We start from the raw sequence: 18348 nt of genomic DNA on the forward strand, positions 1-18348 counted from the left end.
CCACTTTTGTTTCCTGCCATTCTGCCAGGATTCAGGCAGCATCTCCCAGCCTCTGACGTAACCAACAAAGTGGGTTTGGAGCACCCGCGTGGCTCATTCTCAGAGGTGACAAAGTTATTGCTCTTCAGGCTTGATGGATGAGGAGCTGTGATACCACTGACCTTTCTGGCCAAAATGAGCTGTGGAGGTCACAGCTGGGCAAGGGGATGTTCAGAGAGCTGTGCTGGCACAGCTTTGCACTGCTCACCTTGGTTAGTGCAGTCCTGGGCAGTGTGTGTCGACATCAGCCTTCTGAAATTGTTCTGAATGTGTGTGGTAGTTGCTTGTTTTTTGTTTTTTGTTTTTTTGTTGTAAATGTGCTTCCTCCCCCTCTGTGTTCTGCTGGGGGGCTGTTCCTGTGAGCTGTAGACTTTGCAGAGTGTTTAAAATGAAGCAGGGCTGATGAAAATTTGTGTCCCATGGTTAGCACAGTCAGGAGAGTTGAGGACAGGAGGCTGATGCTCCGGTGGCTGCTCCCAGTGTCCTGGCAGGCTGTGCACGGCCGCTCTGGGTTCCCTCCTGTCCACCCGAGCCAGCCACCCTTTGCCCATCAGGCCTTCTTCAATTCTCTGGCTGGGTAAGTCTCACTGAAGGCTGGTGGGCTTTTCTGATGGCTTCATGTAGAGTAGTAGTTTATCTCAGACCGTGAGCAAACAGGAGGGAAGGAAGAGCCTTTCTGAGGAGGATGCTGTTAGCTGATGGGCACTGTCCCTCCCTAGGTGTTGGTCCTCTGGAGAGCCGGGCAGACCCTCTGCAGCCCCTTGCTTGGCAGGTCAGGAGCTGGAGCACATTGCCTTGGCTGAAGTGTTCTGATGAAATGAGGAGGGTTTTTCCTGCAGTCCATCTGGCTGGGAGCTGCTGCTGTGTGCAGGGCACAGCTCTGCCCTGCCAGTGCTCGCTGCAGGGATGTGCAGCAGGGATCGTGCTCAGCTGGCAGAGCCCAGCTGCCCGGGGCCTGCCCCTGCTCTGGGCTCTGTGGGGCGTGCTGCTGGTGCACACAGGGTGGCAGTGCCCCTGTCAGGAGTCACAGGGACACCACTGAGTGGTCCCTGTGGGTGGCTGCTGGAGCCGGTGCCAGCCCCGCTGCCGCTTTAAAGCCACACCAGAGGAACAGATGATCACTGGACAGCTTAGGTTACATAATCTCTTTTGGGTTTAATGTCAGGCCTCCCTGAGCCCCATCCAGTGCCAGCTCCCAATCTGGCTCGTAATACTCCTGAATGTCCTTTTAATTTTTATTAATAGTTCTCTTACTGTAGTGTTGCCTCCGCCTGGCTTTGTGTGCTGTGCGTGCCTCGGAGTTCACTGCTCTGCCCTCTGAGGCATCCACTGCCTGGGCTTCCTGCTCCTGCACCAGCCTGGAGCCATTCCCACGGCTCTTCTTTGCTACTCCAGAGGTTTTTTCCAAAGGTGTTGTGGGGAGGGAGGCAGGAGGATTGCCCAGGGTCAGAGCCTGTGTGGATTTGGCTCTGTTATTTCAGACCTGAGTCTAGGAACAAAGTAGAAGTCACAGAATAGGTGTGGTTCAAGAGGACATGGTTGAGCAGCCACATCAAGCCCTTGGATTACTTCTGCATTCCCTGGGACAGCTTCCCTTGCATTAGCTCCTGCATGACATTCCGTGCCAGTTAAACAGCTGAAAAATATTGCAGGGAGGATCTTTAATGCATTGGTGAACATGAGTGTGTTGTAGCAGCTGTTTGAAAAATGAAAAATAAAGCCCTGAAGAGCAGAGTGCAGTGCCCAGACTGCTCTGTGTGGCCGCTTTGGGAGCGTGCTGGACCAAGGCAGGGCTCTGAGCTCCTGGAGTGGTTTACTCCCTCCTTTGATTTAATTTCACTACTTTAAATTATTTATTTGCTGGGAGGGAGGCAGGGGTAGCTGGGGGGGGGAGGATTGATCTGTCCAGTTTCTTTGGAAGCCTCACACACCAGTAGCTGGTGCTCCCTAAACTCTTCTGTGAGTTAACTGTGGAGCAGAGCTGATAATGCCATCATGATCTTAACAGTGAGCCAAGCTGTGCAAAATCCAGTAGCGTGTCTGAATGGCTAAAAAAGCCCAAAATAAATCACAAAGTGCTGGTAATACAGTCACTGCTGCTGTTTGCCACAGGGGTGGATTGCAGTCTGTGATTCCTGGGTGAGCAAGTCTCTAAATTTTATTCGGGGATGGTGTGTGGCATAGCTGGAGTACCACAGCATCACTGCTGTGTAGCATCAAGGAGCAAGAATCCAGCACTATTGTTTTATTTTGTTTGTTTAATTTTATTTATTTATTTTTATTTATGTGCTTTCTGTGCTCTGTCATTTTGCTAGTAGATCTGTGCAAATGAAAGTCAAGACCAGGATGTGTGGGGAACATTAATTTTATTTTATCTATAAATATATGTATGAACACACACATAATAGGTGCCAGAATCTCTTACATATTTGTGTTTGTTCAAGTGTACAAGAAATGTGATTGACACCACTGAAAAGGGAGAGGGAAAACGAAATGAGTTATAGCTTTTGGTCCCTAAACTGCCATTTCTTAGTGTATCCTAGAAAAGCCTTCACCCTAATGGTGCTGAGCAATAAATAACACAGGGAAGAGTAATAGCTGCCTATGCTAGCAAATTATAGTTGATTTATTGCACATAATATATACAGGTGCAGCTAATTTAATTAAACACAAGACCTTTTAAATGCTGTAAAGCCATCCCTCTCTGAAGCCAATCAGCCCTGTGGTGCTGTAATAAGGCTTTAAGTGAAATAAGCAGCATTACGAGCACAGTTCTATTGGTCTGATCAGCCTTGCATGTGTTTGAGGGAGGGAGTATTTTTCCATAACCATTAAAGCCACTTTAAGTCAACTTATGCCATGACAAAGTCCAATTTAATGTACTGATGGAAGTTATCCCATTTCTGCCTCATCATGGAGCAGCAGCTCCCATGAACCAGCATGTGCAGCTTGTTATGTTCTTGGCCAGCTGAGGGGTGCTGTGCAGGGGTGGAGGCTTGGATGCTGTGGGATCTCACCCTGGGGATGGGGACAAATAACAGACAGAAGTTGTGGCTCCCTGGAGCCTCTCTGCTTGCTAGTGGGCTGTCTCCTATTCATCCCCCATCTGAGATGGGAAAAAGGGGGCTGTGAGAACTCCTGCAGAAGAGTTTGTACTTCACAGAATCCTGAAAAGGCTTGGGATGGAAGGGGCTTTATTAAAGATCACCCAGTTCCAACCCTCTGCCTCCGCTTGCTACATCAGGTTGCTCAGGACCCTGTCCTATCTGGCTGGAATATTTCCAGGGCTAGGGCAGCCACAGCTTCTGTGTGCAGCCTGTATCAGGGTGTCCCCACCCTCACAGGGAGGAATTTCTTTCCAATATCCCATCTAACCCTGCCTTCTCTCAGTGTGAAGCCGCTGCCCCTTGTCCTGTCTCTGTCTGCCCATATAAAAACTCCCTCTCCATCACACAGGTGAGCACAGGCAGCACTCTGGGCTGCCTTGTCTGTGCATTCACTCCTCTGGGATTGTTATCCCCTGTGCTCCTTTTTCCAAATCAGAAGTGGCAGTGGGTGTGTGTGTGTTTGCATAGAAATACACCTCCAGCCTGGCTGGGAGCTGCTCCCTCTGCTCCCTGCTGCTGGAATTTCCCCGAGCAGGGCTGCTGCCTGCCCTGCAGTGCCCTCAGCTCATCACCATGCTGAGCTGAGTCCCCACCCTGGGATAATGGGGGAGATGCTCCACGATACTTTGCCACCATCACTTGATTATTTGTGAAAGCCTAAAAGGCTCAAGTAGCTGATTGATTAATTTTTCTCTAAGTTTTTCTTCCCTCTGTTGCCTTCATTTGGAACATGTAATCAGGGAAGGAAGAGGCATTAAGAATAGATGGGTATGCATATGAATGCTTAATTTTTTCTAATTCAGGCATTCATGTGGGCACATGTATCCTGCTGCACGCTGTGCTAAACAAACCTCTGCCAGCGCTTCTGGGGGCAGATGAGTGAGTTTGGTGTGGCTTTCTAAGCCTCCCGTGCTGCAGCTCCTCTGCTCTGAAGCAGCTGCTGTTCCAGCACTTGGGCAGCGTGAGGAGTGTCCCTGTGCTGGGCTTGGTACCTGGGAGCACAAATCAAACATCTACTTGACCTTCTTATCCCTCAGCACTGGGAGGAAGGCCAGCAAATCTTTCCGGTCCGTGTGCTCTGGTCCAACGCTCCTGTCTGTCCCACTTGGGGCTTCCAGGTGTAGGTGTGGAAAGGTGCAGCCAGGCAGGAGCATCCTGGGGGGAGAAGGGAGCAGACCTGCTTCCCCCTGAGCCTCAGTAGCTGCAGCCCCCTGCTAGAGGAGTTGGTGCAGAGGCACTTGCTGTGCTCAGTGTTGGTGGAGGATGAGTTGTTTGGGAATTGAGGTGTACTAGGAAGAAAAGCCCCTTTTCTTTATATAGCTGCTTTGCAGTTTGGTAAAATGAGTGATAATAATTATTTTTCCAAAATAAGTAGAATTCCTAAGCATAAGAAAACTGAAATGAAAGCAACTTCTGCGTTGGTTGATGTGGTGGCTCCACTGAAAGAAAATCTTGGATTTCTTTTATTCCTTCTTTTAAAATTCTTTTTCTGAGTAGTCCTGTCTCTGTCTGTAGATACTTTTGGGATGAGAATCTCCATGCCTCAGTTTCTTATCTGTTTAATGGATAGAGTAACAATTAATCTCACTTCTCAAGGATTCTGTTGTGAAGTGCTTTTGAGAAATCTGGCCTGAAATGTCACATTTGATAAGGCTGCTTGAGAGCTTCCATAAAAACTGCTTTTAATCCCAATTATGTTTGATGATAAAATATTGTGAAATAGATTGCTCCTTCTCCGGGCTCCCTTTCTGTGTTAGGATGTAGAAGGGAACTGAGACCTTGGAACCAAAACTGGAGCATTGTTGAAACCTGTAGTTTATTTAATGGTTAGGACAGAGGGGAGAAAATTGACTGAACATTGCCCAGAGAGTGAGAATACTAACTTTATGTTTTAATTTCTCTTGGAAAAAAAATAACACTGTGTTCTAAGTAGGTCCAGTATTTGCCCTTCTGTGCTGTACTAATTCTCTTCTTGTACTTGTAGTTCTGATTATGTTCCCTCAGCTGGTACTTCAGGAAACGTGTTTGTCTTTGAGCATGTCTGGTGACTCAGACACGTCTCCATAGCATCTGGTGAGCGTAATTGTCATTATTAATCTGCCCCATGCCAATCTGTCCTCAGCAGCAGTGGGAGGAAGGGAAGGTGCTGCATGACTGGGTGTGCTCTGCAGAGAGGGGGCTTGGGAGAAAGGTTAGCGAGGACCTGGGCTTGTCTGAGGTTCTTGTGCTTCCTGCCACTGCCTCCAGAGCCATCAGAAGCTGCAGTCAGCGCTCTGCCCAGCTGGGGCTGCCACGGGAGGGTTCCTGGGGAGGTGGCTGGAAGGGCTGTCCTGCCTGTTCCAGCATCCTTGGCCCACGTGCCCTGCTCTAATTATGTGATGCTGCTATTTCCAAGTGCAGGGTAAGTGTGTGTAAGGTAATACCTGACTGTAGAGCTCAGAGATTCATTGGAACCAGATACAGCTTGGCATTATCTCTGCAGCTTTGTCTGTTTTCCATTTTAAACACAGCTGAATGGAGTCTCACAGTAAAGTCCCTTCTTCACTCTCTGGCTTGTGTCAGGGCTCTGCTGCCCTGTGGCCTAACCACAAGGTGAGCCATACATTAGTTTTAAAATGATTTTTTTCCCTGGGCCCAGATGCTCTCTGTCCTTATGGGAAGGCTCTAAATGCTCTGTCTTCACTACTGGACTTCTCTCTTCCCAATTCAAATAATCACAGGCTTTTCCTTCATTCCTGCTATTAATCAAACTTGACTGCCTGCTTAATGCCTGTCTTCCTTTTTTTTTTCCTGACACGGTGATTTTGGTTGTTGCTTCCATAACAGGGTATTGTTGCCTTTGGCTTCACAATAAGTTGGGGAAACTAATAGTGTATGATTGAGAGCACATACTTTAAAATAAGTTAAACGACAAATAGATATTTTTTATTACTATTAAAAATACCTTTTTTGTCAGTCCTTTTGTTTTGAGCAAAGGGCACATTCTGCTTTAACTATTTTATCATATGTATGCTATTGTAATTTACATAAATGAATTTTAAATACTGTTATAAGCTGTGGGAAGATGTTATTGTCTCTGCACAATGAATGTGGAGATTTATGCTGTGCATACATCTTGTGTTAGATTAACATTTGTTCCCTCGTCTCTGTTGGATAGTGTCATGATGGAGCCTTGAAATCTTTACACAGGTACTTCTCATGCTTATTTAAAAGAGCATTTGAATTCTGCTTTTTCCAGTCCATTCATTTCATGTAAATATGCCTTTGGATATTTGACTCAAATCTGATGACATTGACAGAAATAATAAAACTTCTGTTGGGAGTGAGATGGGAACTGCTGTTATGCCCTCCCACCCCCTAAGTACCAAACAATTCCCATTTTTCCAGGGTTTGTGTGTGCAGAATTCAAGCTCTTGAGCTGTTCCAGTGACGTTGGTCCAGCCATGTGCTTAAACTTGTCTGTGAGGAAGGTCCCAGCCCATTTTCTGCAGTGTCTTTTGTCCAAGGCCGGTGGCAGGAGTTGGTTGAGCTCCTGCCAGGATTATTACAGCCCTCAGCTGTGTGCCTGTGGCCTGGAGGGTGCTGGGTGTGCACATCCCTCTCTGGGAGGAAACCCATGGATGTGCTCTGAGTGACCCAGGGGAGGTGATGGCAGGGCTGGGAACAGAATTACAGCAATTTGGGTTCAGGACCTGCTCTCTTCCCACCCTTGCCAGCTCTTGCTTTTCCTCCAGGGGGAAAACAACCTGAAAAAAGGCACTTTGCAAATCCTGCAAATCCCTTTTCAGGGGGATATGCTGGTGAAGTTAGGGTGGGGAAGCACATCATGGAAGAGTATTTTTTTCCTCCTGGAGCTCTGGCTTGGGCAGGAGGGCTGTGTGTGCCAGGATGAGTAAGAGAACCTTTGGAACACGTCTGGAGAGTGAAGCTATCGAGCTGGAGCAGGGCTGCTTGCTGACTTGCCAAATACAGGGCTCTGCTAAATGCTCTTGTGGGGGCACTTAGCCTGCGTGTTGTGGGGGAGGAGAATAACAATTTGACTTGGGGCTGATGATTATTCTGTGGCTGTGGTTGAGTTTCTCTCAGCTGTAGTGGTGTTTTGGGTTCTGGGGACAATTACCAGCTCTTCTAGATGTCTCTTTATTTCCACATGTTAAAAATGGCCATTTGGGGCAGATCCACCTGAGTGACGTGCCTTTCTTCGAGGCTGCCTATTGAATCCTGCCTGTCAGGAGTCAGGTTTTACTGCTTCCCTGTCAAGTGAGGGCCTGTTGCTGGGAGCTGGGCTGGAGTGTGTGCACAGACACGCAGAGGGGTGCAGGGATCCAGAGTCCCAGTCAGACATTCCCACCCTGGAGCCCACCATGTGGCTGTGTGGAGCTGCCAGAGCCAGTGGTGGCGTTCAGTCACAGCCTGGCTTTCCTGCCAGCTGGAGTCTGTTCCCATTGTCATTGAGATCCTTATACTTACCATAAATGTTTCTTCTTAAAATACAGATGAAGCCAAGGAGGGCAGAGCAGCGTGGGGCTGTGCTGGAGGGTCGGTGGCGCTGGCTGGCAGCTGGCTCTGTGCTGGGCACTCCTGGGAGCCCGTGGGCACTCGGGGGGCTGGGATGGCCCCCGTGGAGCTGGCCATGCTGCTGGGCTGTCAGTGCCAGCCTGGGGGCTGGGGACAGGCAGCCAGGGCTGTGTCTGGCCCTGGCGGCAGCTCCTGCCCGCGGGTGGCACGGGCTCAGCATCGCCCATGTCCCCAGCACCGTCAGGGCTGGGTGTGGGGGTGCCTGGGCTGCTGGGCTCAGCCTCTGGGTGTGCCAGAGGGTCTGTTTCCAGAGGGTCTGGGGCAGGGATGTGCAGGGAGCAGTCTCTGCTCCCTGCCACCTGAATTCTCTTTGCAGGCACCTCTGGGAAGCACTGCCAGCCCTGCTGAGAGAGGAGCGGTGTTCTGCTAAGCTGTGCTTTTAATTTCTACAGCTGGTTTAGGAGGGACAAGAGAGTAAAACTGCAGTTGAAAAGGGGGGAAAAACTATACAAATAATCCACATATTTTTTGTTCTTGCTGTTTTCTGTTTAAAAAGGAGTTTGTTACAGGTCTGAATTATCTGTAAAGCAATACGTTTTTTAGGAGGTTGTGGAAAATAGAAAATGTTTGGTTTCAAGGGATAGCTTGTTCTTTTTTTAAAATCTTGGCTGAATGAATTCTGCTTCTAAAAACGTATGTCCATGTTTCAGTGAGGTTTGGTGCTTTTTTGTATTATCCGGTTGCTACAGTGAGAGTTTTCCATGCTTTAAGCTTGCACTGTTGCTCTCTGTCTCTCTCCCTGCTTTTGGTGTTGCCTCTCACGTCCAAGGAATGCTCCAGTGTTAATTTCTTGCTTTTGGGCTGTTCCTAGCTTCCATGGGAAAGGTACGAATAATGCTTATTGTTAGGTAAAAACAGGTGCTGTGTGGTTTTCCATAGCAACTTGCTCACCTGGAGGTGGTTTCAGGCCTCTGAGGAGTCCCTGGAGGATTTGGTAAATTAATCCACTGGATGTCCTGCTGGGCAGATGTGGTCGGGTTCTTGTGGTGTCCCTGTAGCCTGGCTGATGTCACCTCAGCCGGGGGCAGTAGTGAATTGGTGGTGTATGAGCTGCTGTTTTCCATCAGGTGGCTGTAGCTCTTGTGGAGGTCGGCTCTCTGTGGTGCAGGGTGTCTGTTCCAGCTTTTGCTCAGATGAAGCCCTTTGCTCACTGAGGAGGAAGGCAGCTCTGACAGGAAGTCTCTAGGCCAGAGCTGCAGCCATTTACATATGCCAGTGATGATTAAGCTGCTGAGGAGTAAGTGCCAGAGACCAGAGGAATGCTGGTGCTCTGATGGTCCTCCCTTGACCTCCTGGAGTCATTACAAAAGCGCAAGGAAATAAATGTTTGGAGTCAGGAGCTTTATCTTGGGAGACGAGGATTGTTGAGCCTTGCCACAGAAGCACAGCACAGACAGGGAAGTCAGAGTTGGGATTATTCCTGGAGCAGTCCCAAGCCCTGCCATGGGCAGGACCCCCTGCACAGGAGGGTGGATATTGCTGAGGTGGGTGCTGTGAGCCCCAGAATAACCTGAGGGGGTGGGTTAAGAGATGGAGCTGCACTGCACGTGTAGTGTCTTGAATTTCCAAAGCAGTGTGCAGTCCCTGAGCCCTCCATGGGAAACATCCCTGCCTGTCCCATGGATGGAGGAGACCAAGGCACAGGGCTGGGCAGGTGGGTGACAGAGCCTGGCAATTGATGTTGGAGCTGTATTTAAAGGAGTGCCTGGTTTTGAAATCTAAGTTGAGTTAAACAGACTTCATCATGATGGCTTGAGCTAATCAGAGCTGTGGTGGGCCTGCTGCAGAGCATCCAGTGGTCTCTTGTTTCCTTTTCAGCTCTGTTACTGACTGTGACAGCAGCACAATACTGTGAAGTTCAGGAATAGTCAAATTGAAACCAAAAAGCTGCTTTCTGCTCTGAGAGGGACCAGCTGGAAGTCACTGCTGCTGGAGCTTGAGAGCAGTGCTGTGGCTGGATTCAAACAAACCACCTTCTCTCCCTCCCCCTCACCTATAAATTCATGCTCCGTAACATTATTCACTAAAATTCCAGCACGGATTGTTGAAGCTGAAATGTTCTAATGCACAGCAGAATAGCTTGGGCATCCCCAGGTTGACCTTACTTCCCTGTCTGATAGCTGAGGGAATGGCTGAGCCTTGAAGTTGATGCAGAAATTACATTTTGCAAGCTGTGTTGTCTTTGCTGTCTTTGAAGGGTCCAGCTGGTGTTTCTGGCCAGCCTCACCCATCTCTTGGGAGAAAACACGAGGTCATTTAGCCTCCATTTGCAAGGGCACTGAGCAGGGCAGAAGACTGGGGTTATTTTAAGCTTCTACTGACCAGTGCAGGATTTTAGACAATAAAAAATATTCCTGTCCTGCTGCCTGCTACCTTCAGCCGCCCGTATTCAGGAGTTTATGTTGTCTTTGTGCAAGTTGCCATGCAGGAGGAAGAAATTCAGCATGGGAGTAAGTTTGTGCAGCTCTGTATTTTTGGTAGGTGTTTTTATATCCTTGGGAAAGCTTGGCTGTGACAGCTGTGCGGGGTAATGCAGTGTAGTGACAGCTTTGGGTTGTGCTAAGGAGCTGCAGCGTGCTCTCCCTTCACTCAGCATGCTGCTCTGGGCTTGTGTGTGTGTTTGTGGAGCTGGGTCAGGCTGCAGATGAGGAACTGTTCCCCCAGAACAGAGGGTGCTGGGCGCTGCCCAGGCTCCCCAGGGAGTGGGCACAGCCTGCGGCTGCCAGAGCTCCGGGAGGGTTTGGGCAGCGCTCCAGGGATGCCCAGGCTGGGCTTGGTGCCTGCTTTAACCCAGCAGGGAGGGCTGGCTTGTCAAAGGTGGGCCGGAGCAGCTGGAGGCGGCGGTCAGCCTGCTGTGCCGGGCATCCAGGCTCTGCTCAGCTCCTCCTCCTGCAGGAGCTGCGTGCCATGTGTCCTCTGCCTGACTCCAGTGCTTTCCTGTCTCTGTTTATCTTGTCTGCCCTCCCCTGAGCTTCCCGGAGCTGGAGAGGAGGGACCGCTGCTCTGCCTACCTGCCCCTCTGTGCTGCTGCTCTGACACGGGGAGAGCAGCACTGCTGATGAAAGTGTCCTTAAATGCCATTTGACACGCACGCAGCTCACATCCCTGTGCCCCAGAGGAAAATATTATAGGCATTTTGATCCATAATGCAGGAAAAGGGGAGGGAGTTCTAAAATATTGCGGTAAAGAGCTGAGAGTGTATGGAGATGTTGGGATTGGGAGAAGTTGTATGTACTTTGATTCACATGTTTTTTTGTTTGTTTGTTTTGAGGGGTTGTTTAGGACATCTCCTGATGTCATTTCAGGTTTTAGCAGAGCCTTGTTGATCCAGGAGTGGAAGTTAAGGGTAGAGAGGAGAATGTTTGCAATTAGCTACTTCCGTGATAAACATATATATCATAGTGACTGATCTATCTATCATAATATGATTTCCATCACTTTGATGTATTTGGGTGATACTGAGGGGAGAGGAAGCTTGCTTCCCCTGAAAAATGAATCTGAAGCGCGTGTTGATGTTGTTTTCTGTCCTTCCAGTCTCCTCCCTGTGACAGAGTGTAAAGTTTGTGAGGCAATGTAGCTCTAATGCCATCACTGTCACTCCTTTGCCTCTTGAAACGTTGCAGCTGCCATCCTCCAGATAAAAACTTGCTTCCTAAGCCAGCAGGACTGCTGTTGGAAAACATGATGCATTCTCTTTTCCAGGCACTGCCAAGTCCTCTTTCCCTGTGGCTGAGGTCCCTTGGGGTGGTGGCTGTAGTTCCAGGCCCCTTGTCTTGTGTAGTGCTTTTGGCACAGCCAGCTATTGCACTGAGAGAGTCCCTCTGTGAGGGGATAATGCGTGTTGGCTTCCTGGAGGAGTTCCATGGAGGAACGCTGGTGGTGCGGGGTGATGCCTGGATGCTGCTGGGGCTGGGGGTGCCTTGGGGACCCTCATTTCAGAGCTGCTGAAGACTGGCAGCAGATGTAACCAAGTGGCTGAATTGTGGAAGCCCAGCCTGTGAAATTTCAAATGTGCCCTGATGTTGAGAAAGTTCAGAGACTCTGAGCTGCACCTCCCGGGGGTGGAACGTGGCTGGGCAGTGCTGTGGCAGGCAGCCCTGCAGCGTCCAAGAGCTGCTGCCTTCTGTGGGTGATGTTAAGCAAATAACTTCTTCTCTGCTCGCTGTTTTTTATGGCTTTTCCCTTGTTTAAGAATGGATGCTTGAACTACATGTTTACTGAAATCCTGTTTTGCTGGGAGATCTGAATGTTTGCCAACATCTAAACATGAGTGACCTTGGGATTTGGAGCCCTTATGCAAGGGTCCAGGAAGGACAAGGTCTCTGCTGAGATGTTGCCTGTGACTGTGCCAGAGCTCTGTGTCACACGAGCTTTGGGATCCTGCTCAGCTGCTTAAGGATGTGCCTTGATACACGAGCCAGTGTAGTCCAGAGCAGAAAAGTTTGCCTCCTGGATCCGGAGGGGAATATTGTTGAACAAGTTGCAGCCTAAAGGACATCTCTTGTTAATGAAATTTGAAGGGAGGTTCTTACTGGAAGGAATCTCTTGATCTTGTTTTAATGAAATGTGAGGAGCGATTGAGTGTGATCTTCAGGGGAGGGCTGGGTGGCAGCGCAGTGAGAGCCCCCTCTGAGCCTCAGTGCCCTCTCCTCTCTGCTCCTGCCCGTCTGCAGCCGCCTCAGCAGAGTGACTGCGCTGCTCTTGCTCCAGCACAGCACCGGCTCACCAGCAGAGCTCAGCCAGAGCAGGGCTCCTGCACACACTGCTAGCACGAGGAGATCCAGCCCTACCCAGCGTGAGGTGGAGGAGACTCAATCAAATCTTCCTCCCTGCCCCGTAAAACGAACATTTTCTTTTCTGCCAGGAGAACCTGGGTGATGTTTCTCTTGTGTTGACTTCTGTAAATCAGGTCTGCACAAGCAGTGCTCTCCTCCTCTGCCATAGAGAAGCCTTTGATCACTGGCTTTGCTTCTCAGCAAAGTGCCTCCATTGCAGCAGGAGGGCGGCTGGCAGCGAGGGCTGATCGATACTGACTTTTAAAAAACATTTCTACTTTCAAAGATTAAATATTGTACTAGACTTTATGATTTGAGGTCATTTTAACCTCCTACCTCTGGGCTAAGGCAGCTCATCTGCCTCTCATTTTTCAGGCTTTGTTACATATGTATTTGAAGCCATATGTAGAATAGTAAAAGCTTGTAGCTCTCTTCTGGTAGCAGTTTAAAAAGGGAAGGAGAGTGTGAGAGGCACGGGCTGTGTGACAGCTAATACTCCTCCAGCTTCTGATTGGAATTCAAAGTGGGTTTGCACCATTTGCCTTCTGTCTTATTTCCCTGCATTAGTGGTTAACCTCAGCAGGACACTCCCATATTATTATTATTTTCTTGCAGGAAAATTGCTCAAAGAAAATGAAGTTCTAGTCATATCAGGCAGATTTTTTTTTTTAAGTCTGTAAGGGGAATTCCTTCTGAATGGGGCACTCGTGGGGAAGGAGAGAGGCAGAAACCTTATTTCAGAGAAGTCAATCAGGAGATCTGTCTCCTCCCACAGCCTGCCAAGGCTGGGAGATGTGATGGTGAAAGAGGTTGATACTTGTCCTCCTTTTCCTTTTGCACATCTCCCGGTGACATCAGCCAGAGAGAAGTGAAGAGTATTAATTCTGGTGCCACTGAAGTGTGAGCCTAAGGTGTGAGGGGACCCTGCACTGAAAACTCAGACTGCCTCTTCTCTTCCTCACTTTACTTTCAGTAGAATAATCTGCCTCCTTGAAATTCTTCCTCTGTGTCTTTTCTTTCTGGTTGTTTGGTTTCTCATTAAAGCAGTGTTGTGTTTTGCTCTGGGGGTGATTGTGTAGCTCTGATCATGCTGCATCCGATACGTTTATTCACTTTGGAAAGCAAGTGGGATCCTTTAGGATTAAAAGCCCGCATGAATGAATGGGATTTTCTGGTTTTGTGCATGTGTGTATGCTCGTGTGTGTAATCTGGTCTATTTTTGTACTTTGGTTTTTTAGCATGCATGCAGGATGGTTTCAGGCTTTTTTTGAGGGGCATTTTGGAGAAGGAGGCTGATGCTGGGGGTGCGCTGCAGGTCTGTGCCCTGCTCCTTCTCCAGGGGGTGTTTAGCATTCCAGCAGCAGGCTGTTGTGGCTGAGTGTTCCCAGCCAAGCCTGGAATGCTGCTCAGAGGTGCAGGTGGTTTGCATCGATAGGTATTTCCATTACTCTTAAGCTGGATTCTGATTTCAGCAGTCGGGTTTCCATGTCCCGAATTGGTTTTGGTGATGGAAATGCTTACTAGAAAAAGTGATTTGCTGTGCACTTCTCTTTGCCCTAAAGGAACGTTGTCAAGAATTGCAGGGGAAGATTAAACACTTAGTCTTGCTCTCCTAATCTGAATTGTTCTGTGAAAGCTTAATTTAAAGAGTATGTTCCTGATCCAAATTTGCTGCTCCCCACTGGCATTCAGCTCTGAGAGCGTATCTATAACACGCAGGATGGTGAGGGGGAGGCATTTTAACCTCTGCCAAGAGGAAAACACAACAGTTGGGAGAGGCACAATGTAATGGTAAATATTTTATTGACATGTTCCAAACATACTGGATGTAAATTTAAACACTATCTGAGCTTTGTGAAGTTTCCTCGTTTGAATTTTTTACGTTCCCATAAATCCAAGTTCATTAATTGGCTGTAAAGTAACGAACATCTGAGGCAGTGCTTTGGCAGCAGGGAGCCTGTGTTGGGTGGTGGGAGCCCCCTGCCACGGCAGAGCCCCTGGGAGCAGCCCTGCTGGGGCTCAGTCCCACCTTGGGGGGCCCTGGCACCGGCACCCCGTGCTTGGAGCCCTCTTGGCTCCATTGCTCTCCAAAAGGCAGGGGAGATAAACCCACACCTGTGTGAGGGGTGGCTCAGGAGGTGTAGAATGGGATTTTCTGCCTGCTGAAGAGGGTATTGGGGTCTCCAGAGAAATGGCAAGTTCTGTGTAGACTTAAAGATGATAAAACCTTTAAAATTGTTACCTTCAGGTGTTGCCACCATCTTGTTTCCCTTACCAGTTAGCCCTGATGTGGCTGCTGGTCCATAACTTGTGAGGAATGACTGAATTTGGGGCTGGGCTCAGTTCTTCAGTGGAAGAAGAACAGCAGCCTGCAGGAGGAGCAGGCATGGGTCCCTCTGCCTCGTGTCCCCAGGCTTGGGGAATTATTCCCCCTGTGTTTCCTTGTGCAGGACAGAGCAGAAAACCTCGGGGCAGGAGGAGATGAGAACTCCGATGTTCCCACTTCCATGGGCTGTGGAGGGGGTGAGGGGACCTTGGCTGGTGGAACAGTTCCTGGGAAATCTCATCTTCCAACACCACGCCCTTGATGAGTACAGGAGATGGAATTGTCCCTCTGTGGCTCTAGAACCTGAGTGTTTGTCCAAAAAGCAGAGTAAGAAAAATATGATTGGGTCTGCAGCTTGCTGTTGAACAACCACAGCCCCGTGTGTTCACCACAGTGGGCATGTGCTGCACCACGTTAAGGCACCTCCACTGCCACTAATTTGTTCACATGACCAAGCTCCTCATTTCTGAAGACGCATCTTTCAAAAAAATTTAGTAACTCGGTTGTTTTAAGGCTCCAAACACCTGTTTGGTTCAAATTTGGGTGCTGACTTGTGAAACATGAATTTTCTGATGTTTGTTGAATTGTCAGGAAAGCAGGCAGGGAGCGTGTGTGAACGTGTCTCTTACCCTTCATTTAGTAGCATCTCATGCATAGAGGTGCTCAGTGATACCCGTTTGCTCAGAGTTTACTCTGGAGCTTCTTTTGAGCAAATGTTTTGGAGCCTTGCCCTCCCCTCTGCCGTTGCTCTTTGCCTGCCCTCCCTGGGTTCATTTTCCCCATTATCTCTCATTAGATGGGCTGCTGGATTAGATGTTAATGATTACAGGCTCCAGCTCTGCCTGCTGCAAGGAGGACTTGTGGGTAATCCCAGGAGAACAAAGCTGTTCAACTTGCCAATAGCCATAGGAAACATTGCTTGAAGGAAGCAGAAAACAAGGCATCTATTATTATTATTATTATTTTACCTACAACCTTGATGAGAAATCTGAGTATCCTGCAGAGTCCTTCTCCTCTGTACCCACCTGGGATCTTACAGAGTCCTGTTGAGGGCACGAGTCCGTGCACTGACATCTAGGAATGTGGATCACAGCCAGGTCTCTGGCTCACCAAAGAAAACTACTTACAAAATTCTCTTCAGGAGGATGAAGGGAAGGATCAAAAGGAGCCAACCTTTTGTCATCTTCTAACAAGCAAAGCACTCTTGTCAAACGTTAGTTATGGAAATGTCCCTTTTACAGAGAGGAGAGTGGTCCTCCCAGCATTGTGTGTTCAATCTGTGCTTGACCTCAACACAGCAAGTCTTCTTACACGTGGACTTTTTTTCCACCTGTATCTGCTTTTATCTAGCCTTAGCTCCCCTGGCTCGAGTGGTGTGTCCAGATGTGCCAGTGCAGATGTGATGGGACTTGAAGAGAGTTGCCAGATTAGCTGAGCAATGCTTTTTTTTTTTTTTTTTTTCATTTTGCCATTTTAATCTTGGTTAAACCTCTTAGTCAGAGGGTGATTTCCATTTCATCTTGAGTTATGTTGGGCTTCCATGCTCATTTCAAGCTATAGCTTGCCTCCTTAAATTTCTGATGTAACCCCTGTTACTGCATTGCCCATGGCTGCAAGGAGCCGTACCTACTCCTAGGTATATAAATATTTTCTATTTTTTGTCTTTGTTTGTCAGACATTTGGGTCTGGTATGAGCAGGAATGGAAAAGTTTATGCTTGTTTCAGGGGAAAGGCAACAAATGTTTATCTGAATGATCAAAGCAGAATTTATGAGGAAATACAATGGAAACTATTCCTGGCTGTCTAGAAGCTGATGTATAGGGGTAAGCCAAGAGGAGCAGAAATGAGAGGAAAAAGTGAACTGAGTACACTCAAGTCAGACTTCTCCTTGTCCTGAACTGCAGTGTGTTCTCATTAAGCAAATGCTTTTTCTTCACGTGTATTTAATACTCACTATGCATTTGTGATGTGTAACAAAGGACTGGGAAGAGCAATGGTTCTGCTTGTTGTGAAGCCACAGAAAATGGTATTTTTATTCTGAAATACTTGTGAAACACCTAGCATTGAGTGCTTTCCCCGTCCCTCCTTACCTGGCCTGGCATTGACCAGCATGTGCTGCAGGGTGAGAGCAAACCTGGCTCTCCTGGGCAGGCCAGGTCTGGTGCCATGGTTGCTCTGCTGCATTCCAGGTTAATGAGCCTAAACTTGTATTCTCAGGCCTCCATTTTGTGTCTCATCCAAAGCCTGCTCTTCCTGGGATGAGGACAGCACGCTGAGCCTGCTTGACCAAGCTGTGGTCACCGCAGCCAGGCTGCTGATCTCGTTACGGTGACCCTAATGAGCTGTGACAGCCTGGCGAGTTCAGGCAGCGGCTGCTGGAAGGGAGCCGGGGCTGGGCCAAGCAGGGGCTCCAGCATTTGTGTTACCTGGCCTGAGCAAATGGATTTCAGCACTTCAAAACATGACAGCCAGGCTAGGGCACTGCTGGGAGACACACTTGACAGGAAGTTGGAGTCAGTCTGCTGATAGAGCACACCCGTGACTAAACCTGCTTCTTTCAAGTGGGTGAGTTGTATCCTGTGTGCTGCTGCCCTGCTGGCATGCAGAGGTGCCAGGGGGCTGCAGAGGTGCTCCTGTGCAGCCTCGCACACAGTGGGGTGTGTTCCTTTCCCCACTAGGCACTCTGAAATTACTTTCCGTCTGCAGAAGATTATCTGTGCAGGTCCTGGTGGCCTCATTCCTTGGCTTTGGCAGTCCCTGGCCCCTCCTTCAGAGGATGGTGATGCCTCTTGAGTTGTTCCTGAGAACCAGCTGTGTGTGTGTGGTAACAAAGCCTGTGACATCTCACTGCTGTTTGTTTCCCTGAGAATTGCAGTCTGTCCCCTTGAGGCAGCTTTCTGCTGTCTTGTTGCTGGTGTGCCTTTGGGGCCCAAGGTGGGACAGCTTTGGGGCTTTCATGTGCATTTCACTGTACCTGCCTCTGCTGTCTCTAATAGTCTTCCTGCAAGTTCTTAATTTTGTTCATTAATCCTGTGGATACAGATACTCCCCTGCTTGCCCCTAGGCAGGATCACTTGGGGAATAGTTTCTCTCTTGTTCCTTGCAATGGCAGCTTTAGGCTGTTGCTGAACCTTCATTCTTTAGATGGAAATCAATGCAGTTAATGTCATGCCAGCTAAAGAAAGCTATGCTGATACTAGAGGGCTGTATGCTTGAAATTTGAAATTCTTTGGAGTTCAGAGACTTCTGTTGCTTTCTTCAAAATCTGGCTTGGTTTAGGCGCTTGGTGAACAGAATGGGTGGTTGTATCTATCCATAGTGCTTGTCTCAGGAAGCAAACCAGGCTCCAACTGTTGCATCTGTGATGAGGCTGCTCTGAATTGGTGTCTCTGGCAGCAGTTGTCTGCTTTGTCTCTTTTGTGCTCGCAGAGGTGACAGGGAGAGAGGGTTGTCCTGGTTCAGAAGTGCTTGCAGAGACAGGAGTCTTGAGAAGGCGTGGGAGATGGGAAGGTGCTGGTTCAGC

At 48.7% G+C, this 18348-nt stretch overlaps 1 protein-coding gene across 7 annotated transcripts in view; it reads left to right on the plus strand.

Annotated features, from left to right (window-relative positions):
- The window catches only part of MSI2 (musashi RNA binding protein 2), a 199929-nt gene that overhangs the window by 21221 nt on the left and 160360 nt on the right, over positions 1-18348 (plus strand). The window lies entirely within an intron of this gene.

This window comes from Fringilla coelebs (assembly GCF_963513975.1).
Source record: "Fringilla coelebs genome assembly, chromosome: 20".
In the NCBI taxonomy this organism is placed as follows: domain Eukaryota; kingdom Metazoa; phylum Chordata; class Aves; order Passeriformes; family Fringillidae; genus Fringilla; species Fringilla coelebs.